Genomic DNA, 8771 nt, shown 5'->3' with positions numbered 1-8771 from the left:
ATGAAATTACTAGTTTGAAATGATTTCAAAATATTTTTAAAAGAGAAAGAAAATGGGCTTAGAGTTGTTACATGATTTCCATGGTCTTATAGGTTTTAATGTCAAAGACTACCCAATATTCTTGCCAAAACAATACAGTCTCTTGAAGTGACTCCCTTTCTTTTTTCTTTTTAAAATTTAATTAGGTTCTTTTTCTTACATTAGATGACTTATTTTATCTCAGTTTATATTTTCACTGAGATTTTCACATGAATCTATATACAAATTGAAGTTTTTCAAGTTGTTAGTTCTCTCTTATACAAGATGGGAATAATAGAAATCTGCTGGCTTCATATATCCTATATGATTTATTCAAGTGAGTGATCTAAGAATTTTTAGTAAATTATTGTATTGATGATCTCCTGGCAAGCTTGTCTGATGCTATAAAATCTGAAAAAAAATGTTTCTGAACTCTGAGTAGAAATCTGGTATTGGTGGCAAGGGACTGTATGACTCCATGACTACACTCTCCTAGAAATATTAACAAATTTTTGTTGAAGTACCCCACCCATCACATGGGGTATGTTAACCTTAAGGCATGTTAGTCTTTCAGTAGATTTAAGGGCAATTAAACTCAAGATGTGGTTTCTTTTTTTTCTTTTAAATATAGATGTAAATTTTACTTTATTTCTGGTTGTTATTTAGTTCCTGTTGTTTATCTTAACTGCGTTGTGATTGGGGAATACATTTTATATGATCTCAAATTTATGAGATATGTTGAAACTTGCTTTATACCCCAATATAAAATCACTTTGAAATTTTTCTGTATCTGCTTGAAAGTTCATGTATTCTTCAGCTATTGAGCGCAGTGTTCTGCAGCTGTCCATTAAATAAACTTTGTTAATCAAATTATTGTTCAAATCGCCTGCAAGTTCATTGACATTTGGTCAGCTTTCTGTATTAGCTACTGAGCAATATATGTTAAAAACAAAACAAACAAATAATCAAAACACGATGACAGTAGATAATGCTTTTCTGCTTTTTGCTTTGTGTATTTTGAGGCTCTATAATTTTAAATTTTTATACAATTAGGTTCATGTAATGTTTGAAAAAAACTGTCATAACCTCCTGGTGAATTAAAACTATTATTTTGAAGTGACCTTCTTTATCTATAATAATGTTTTTTGGCTTACATTTTACTTCATCTTAATAATGTCAATTCTCATCTGGTGACTCTTTTCCTTTGATGCATCTTTTTCCTTTCTTTTGCTCTCAATATCCTCATACTTACATTTAAGATATATCTCTTGAAACAATGCACAATTGCATTTAAAAGAAAACAGTCTAAAAATCTTTGTTACAGGAGTATTTAATCATTTACATTTACTATAACTATACATTTTGGTTTAATTCTACTATATTATTTTGTGTCCTGTATTTGTCTCACATTTTGTACTCTTTCTTTTATTTCTTATCTTCTTTTAAGAAGATTATTTTTTAAAACTTTGTGTTTATTTAGATAATCTTTATCTGCAAAATGGTGCTAAAACTCGGAACCCCGAGATCAAGAGTCTCATGCTCTTCCAACTGAGCCAGCCAGGCACTCCTAGGAAGATGATTTTTATTCTATTGTGCTTTTTTTTTTCTGCTGTATTAGTTTGGAGACTATACCTTTTAAAAATTACTTCAGTAATTACCCTCTAGTACACCATGCATCCAATCTTGACTTTTTAATCCTACTCCTGGATAATGGAAAACCTTTAGAATACTTTAACTCAGCTCAGTGCTTCCCGATTTCTACTTAAATCTTACCAGGTATATTAAGTCTATTCTTTCACATTATTATCTTTATACAATAAATGTTCATAGGATTCTTATTTTCTAATATAATTATCCATTATATACTTCATATTTTCTTTGGTCTTATCTCCTCAGGACTTCCATCTGGAATTACTTTTCTTATGACTGAAGTGAATTGTTTAGAATGTCCTCTGATGGGGTTCAGCTGTGGCCAGTTCTCTCCATTCTGGTATGTTTATGTTCACATTTTTATTTTACACCCATTCTGGATATATACTTTGATTGAGTATGGAATTCTGGGTTGGCAGTTAGTTTCATTCAGTCCATTACTACCTTTCACATGTGTATATATTTCAGATGTGGCCTTTTCAGATTGACTTCTTTCACTTAACAATATGCACTGAAGATCCCTCCGTGTCTTCTCCTGTCTTGAGATCTCATTTATTTTTAGTGCTGAGTAACATTACATTGTTTGGATGTACCACAGTTTACTTAACTAATTACCTACTGAAGTACATTTTGGTTGCTTCAAAGTTTTGGCACTCAGGAGTAAGGCTGCTCTAAATATCTGTGTGCAGTTTGTTGTATAAATGTTACTTTACACTATGTGCCTTTTGTAATACTCCTTTTAGAATTAGGCTTATTGAAGTTGTAGATTATTGTTTTTCATCAGTTCTGGAAAATTCTCTGTCACTATCTCTTCAAATATTGTCTGTATTCCTATTGTCTCTTTGTCTTCTTTCTATAACTCCAATAAAAAATATTTTTTTTTGAGAGCGAGAGAGAGAGAGAGAGAGAGCGAGAGCAAATGAGGGGAGGGGCAGAGACAGAGAGGAGAAAGACTCTCAAGTGGGCTCCACACTCCGCACAGAACCTAATGCAAGATTCTGAGCTGAAACCAAGAGTTGGATGCTTAATTGACTGAGCCACCCAGGCTCCCTTAAAAATATATTACTTTCTATCTACCACATATCTTGATCCTTCCCCTAAAATGTCCATCCTTATGTCTCCTTTTGCAGCATTCCACATTATTTCTCCTGATCCGTCTCTTTAGTTTATTATTTCTCTCTTCCACTGTGTTCAATCAGCAGCCAAATCTACCCTCTGAATTTTGCATCTGTTATAATTTCGTTATAAATTATATTTGTTATGATTTGCTATAAATTATGTAAATAAGCTTATTTCTAGAAGTGTTATATAGTTCTAAAAGTTTTCACTTCTGTAGTTCCTCTCCGATGAAATTTTCAAACTCATTTTTATTTCTCTAAGAATAGTATGTATAATTATTATATCATCTATGTCTGATAATTCCTGTATCTGAAATTCTTGGATCAATGCTGCTGATTCCTACTCATGGTCCTGTGTGTGTACCTTAGCTATTCATTGACTTTGAAAAAATATTTATGGAGGTTGTCCAAGCCCCCTGATGAAGGCCCTTCATCAGAAGAGGATTTGGGTTTCTTTCTGCTGGTCATCTAGGGTACTGACTACCAGTCCTTAAGTGACATTAGACCAAAATGATGGTTTGAGCTTTTTTTGGATTGTTCTGGTGAAATCAACACACATTTCTGCCTGAGGGCCAGGACCTAGCCTTTCTTCCAGAGATGGGTTTTCTCTTCTTTCATATGTTCCCTTTTCTGCTCAAAGTGAAGACAACTTCCCTGTTCCATGGGAAAGTTGGGAGTATAATTCGGCACTAATTTTTGTTCATACTTACCATGAGTGTGGAGTCCTTCAGGATCCCAGGTTGATGCTTATTTGTGTAAGTGTGTACCAGATTCCAGATTTTGTGCAGGATTCCCTTCTACCCTTCTTCAAGTTCTGGACAGTCAAAACAAAACTTCACATTCACCATTGTTTCTGCTAAGAAGACAAACGTCCTCTGGGCAAAAGCAATTTTGCCTGCTCTCTTAACTTCTAGGATTCTTACTTCATATTTGCCTCATTTTGATCTAAAAATCTCTCACCATCTTGTTCACATATTTGTTCTATTTTTATCCAGAATTGTCAGTTGTCCTTGAGCAAGTATTGGTCTAAGGAGGCTTGCCTGTCATTTTCAGAAGCCAAAGTGCCCTCAAGTATTTTTTTATGTTTTGAAAATGAAACAGAATAAGTATTTTCCTTGTCACCTCTTACTTTATTCAGAAAATTTTACATGAACTAATATTGATATGTCAAGTGTGCTATCAATTGCAAAGTGGGAAAACTATTCTAAGTATTTGGACCCTTTAGAGGGTTTTCACTAATAGGATATGTATAATCTCTGAATTTTCAGCAGATGTTGGAGAGTTTAAACTGCTTTATTTCAAAAGAAATAGATGCGTTTATTATAAAGTACAGTAATACAACTCTTTTGATCATTGTATTATGATTTAACTCAGACATTTCATTGTTTGTGCAATTTCTGCAAACCCATGAAAGATGATATATATCCCTTTGGCAGGAATCCAACAGTCTGGATGGGGCACTGGGTTTTTTTAACCACCCTGATAAATAATTTACACTTAGGGATATTATGCAGAAACCTTTTCAATTAACTTGTGTTGACAGAGAAACTAAATATAGTAGTCAATGAAAAAAAATTAACACATTCTTTACCTATCATGCAGAAATAACCTTATTTAAAACATTATCTATTCTAGAAAATGAATATATTAAATGGACAGACTGGGAAAAATAATTATTACAAATATGAAAATGCAGTATATACTATTGTTGTGGTTTGAGAGTAAATTTAAAATTTTCTAGGTCCATTATTTTAGTTCACTAAAAGAAGTGTACACTGGTAGGAAGAAGCCAAAGCCTCTACAATCTGAAAATTTGGTTCAAATGCTAGTTTCATTACTTTCCAGGCAAGCCACTTAGATTTTCTGAAACTCTCTTACCTTACCTGCAAATTAGGACTTAGACTACCTCGCAGGTTGTTACAAGGATTAGAGATAATAAATGTGAAATATTTCACATAATTATTCTAGAAGGAACTTTCTCTAGTGAGTTTAATCACATCTCCTAATTTGTCCTATGAATTGACAATCCATGGGTTCAGGGATTTGCAAGAATGGTGCCGTATTTTAAAGGGAAAATAAACCCTCTCTACTTTTTTTCATGCATACATACTTATTTAAAAATTAAATATTTTTTTTTTATTTATGATAGTCACAGAGAGAGAGAGAGAGAGGCAGAGACACAGGCAGAGGGAGAAGCAGGCTCCATGCACCGGGAGCCTGACGTGGGATTCGATCCTGGGTCTCCAGGATCGCGCCCTGGGCCAAAGGCAGGCGCTAAACCGCTGTGCCACCCAGGGATCCCTAAAAATTAATTATGAGCCACAATAAATACGTACTGGTTGTGGCAGAATTAATTGTGTTGGTTTTGGCGAATCCATTCTCATCACCCAAAGGAAGGCTACCTACTGGAATCCACAGGAATCTGCAGAAAGAACTGAAAGGCACTAGTCAATAATTTGAATGAACTATATAGATGTTTCCAGGGGAATTTGTGGCAAGATTAATTTTTTTTTTGGTCTCTGAGCTTTCTTTTGTTGACATTCTAGTTTCCCTCCTATGAAGTCCCAATTATTATTGACTATAGTTGTCCAAAATGATGATATACTTACTCAAAGCTCTTTCATACATATCATTCCGTTTTAAGTAAGAGTGTACAGAACAATCCAGCGTTACTGTCACAAGCCAAAAGCCCCCTTGATTCCCTGTGAAGGTTGAATTTATTTTCCAGGGTTTAGGAAGAGACTATCTGCCAAGCCAGTTAAATCGGCTCCATCTCCCCTGGCCATCAATAGGGTGATAGACACCTTAGTTTTCTGTCATTAAATAACTAATTAAATAATCAACCTAATATCTTGTGAATAATTAATATATTATAGCCCTGTGCCAGATGTTAGCAGGAAGCAGAAAATGTTCCAACATGTTCCTTGCCTTCAATGCACTATAGTCTCATTCTTAAATACTCACATCTAGCCTTTGAATCCCCTCTTACCTTTACTTCTCTGATTTGATTTGCAGCAGATAAATAGAAATAAATATTCCTAGGGTAGCCAGGGTTTCGGTTATGAATGTCTTTCTAATCCATTCACACTGCTCGAAACACTTATGCAGGATTATCCATCACACGTCATTCTACAATCTTAATCAAATTGCCTGCTGAAGGAAGCCTAGTATTTATTACATTTTTCCTAAATGGAAAACAGCTGTGATAAATTAATCTGTTCACCAGAAATCTCATATTAGGAAAGATTCGCAGATACTCTCTCACATGTCAGCCTTTCCAACTATGAATAATATATTCCTCTACCCCTACCTGTGTCTCTGAGTGTGGCTAATTGACTTGGCTCCTTTTACTTCTCTGTGGGGTATAACAGAGGTGAAATGTTTCCTGAGGCAGACTAGCAATATTTAGGTGATAAACACATATTTAAAAAAAGAGAAAAGAAAATGTCACTCAGAAGGTGGTGTAGTCAGCGACAGAACACATCCTTACAAGGCCCACTTCAAGAGCCATTGCTATCCAGAGCATAAAGCTCCTGTTTATGGATTCACCTAATATGGGTATCACTGCTAATGTCACCAGACATTCAAACTCCAACAGAATTGACTCCTTTCTTCTCTGTCTATAATAACTAATCAAATTTCTGGTTATAATTTGGTTCCACAGATAGATCTCCTCATTGGGATACTATGTGCTACCCAAATTCCTTTGGTAGGTTTCCAGTTCCTTTGGTAATTTCACATTGTCAGCTGACATTTTGGTTAGTACAAATACATAAAGCTACTAAGCTAGGGCACAAGCATTGTACCTTACAATGATTTCACCAAAGAAATTCCGTGATGGCTGTATCTCTTTCATCAGCCCCCTCCCTTTCAATCTGTAACACTCAATTTCTTTGTGTCTTCTGTGTCATTGCTTGCTCATTTGCAAGATGCTTTTTATATTTTTATATTGAAACTTTATGCTTCTTCTCTCTGGTCAGTAATCTTATTAATCTGCTTTTTTGTTTTGTTTTATTGTTGTTGTTTTAAATAGGAAACAGAATCCTCACAGATATTTTAAGGAGAAAGGGATAGAATATAATAAAGTAGGTAAGTTGGTACCTACAAAATAATGAGAAGGGCTGAAAAAGGTTACAGTAATATGAATGAATCCTGAAATACTGTAGAACAGACCTGTAAGAGGAAGCTGCTACTTCTGACATGGTCAGGAAGGTGGGAACCTAGAGGATGCTTATATAAATACTTAGTTATAAGATACCAAACTGACTCTGGGATCAGGAAACCAGAATCAGGATACTGCTACTATTGCAGCCCCCTCTTAACACCCTTTGAAAAGTGAGCGGACACAGAACAAAAGGTCTACCTCAATTGCCTCTTGTTATCAAAAAAGCAAAACAAAAGAGAAAAACAAAACTGAATAAAAAGAAACAACAGTAATAGTATTTTTCTCAAGGTCTTGGAAACAGGACTATGAGAAAATAGCCAAAAAAGGTAGGAAGAAGCCCTCCTTTTTAATCCTCCCTACAAAAATCTCATGCTGGGGGCACCTATTTGTTGGAAACTGGTTTTCACCCAGACTGTGTGCTACGTAGTTCTTTGTTTTCATTTTTAGGAAAGAAAACTGAATGCCAGTCGAACATATGTAAGATATTTCTGGCTCTATTTCTCTTCTTGTGTTCCTATAAACTTAATACAGGGTATATTGAAGTTCCTTGTTTTGCACATGAGCAGTTACTGTTGTTCACATGCAATCACTTAATGCATGTGTATGCATCCGTAGATATGATAAGAATTGTGTACTGGAACTAGTCATAAATTATATTCAGTGTAATGTACTGAGTGAGATCCTACATCTTTCCTTTCCCCAGAGGCTACGATGAAGGATTGAGTACATGATGTATGTATCTTTGAATGTCCCCATATCACACATAATGCAATAAATAAATAAATAAATAAATAAATAAATAAATAAAACAAATCCAGGCTGAAAAGAAGAGTACACTCATTTGACTTCTTACATTTCACGTTTACTCTAATGAGATATAGACCTCTGAATCTGCTGTCCTTTCCATTCTACTCTGCTGCATACTTTTATAATTTAGCTATAGTCATTTCCTTGTAGCTTCAATTATTTCTTTTAAGATATTCCAAAATGGTTATCTTCCTCTTTTCCGGGTCACAAAGAGAGCTATAGATTTTAAAATGTGTGTTCAGAGAAGAATGAAAAGTATACATCCAAGCCTTCTCCACCCTCTTGCAAAAGGCTCCCCAACTTCATTTATCTATAGGATGGGTCTTGATAGCTTTGTGTGAGCTTTTTAAAGTTCAGCCAAGCCAGCTGCATGATCAACACAAAGACAATAGCTCCCACACACGGGGCTACATGGATTAAAGAACCCGATCCATCAGTAAATCTGCCAGATGGCAGTGGAAGAAAGCTTGTAACTCTCTCACTTTCATTTCAACAGCAGCAAACAATGTTCAATGTTTAAAATAAACTCTTCCAGATGAGCTAAAGATAAACTCTGAGGTGGGTGGACTTGAGCTTGCTAGGCTGCAGCTCTGAAGTGTTTGATTACATTAACACAAAACCCCTGGGTAGAACCCGCTTCTGTCAACAGAATGCTCAGACTCCTCAGACTCCGACACCTACTACATGAAGCCATTTCCTGTGCTTTCATGGGTTGGTGGCAGAAACTTGCTTTGCTTTTTTCACAAACTAATAATGATTATGTATTTCTTCATGCTCAGCATTTCCTCAAACCATGTGTACAACTTCAAGATATTCCTGAAATGCCAACACTGTATGTAGGTCTGTACAGATAAAGATCTTTTGACCATATTTACAACTTAAACTTCTATTTACTCATTCATCTTACTGCTCTCATAGTAGCAGAAAATGTGTCTTTAGGATTTAAAAATCATTCTTCTAATAACTGGATAGCTATCTAGACTATGGATATATCCCCTTCAAAAAAAAAAGGT

Source organism: Vulpes lagopus, chromosome 5, assembly GCF_018345385.1.
Source record: "Vulpes lagopus strain Blue_001 chromosome 5, ASM1834538v1, whole genome shotgun sequence".
In the NCBI taxonomy this organism is placed as follows: Eukaryota; Metazoa; Chordata; class Mammalia; order Carnivora; family Canidae; genus Vulpes; species Vulpes lagopus.
The sequence above is the reverse complement of the archived record's forward strand: the minus strand, read 5'-3'. Positions refer to the sequence as shown.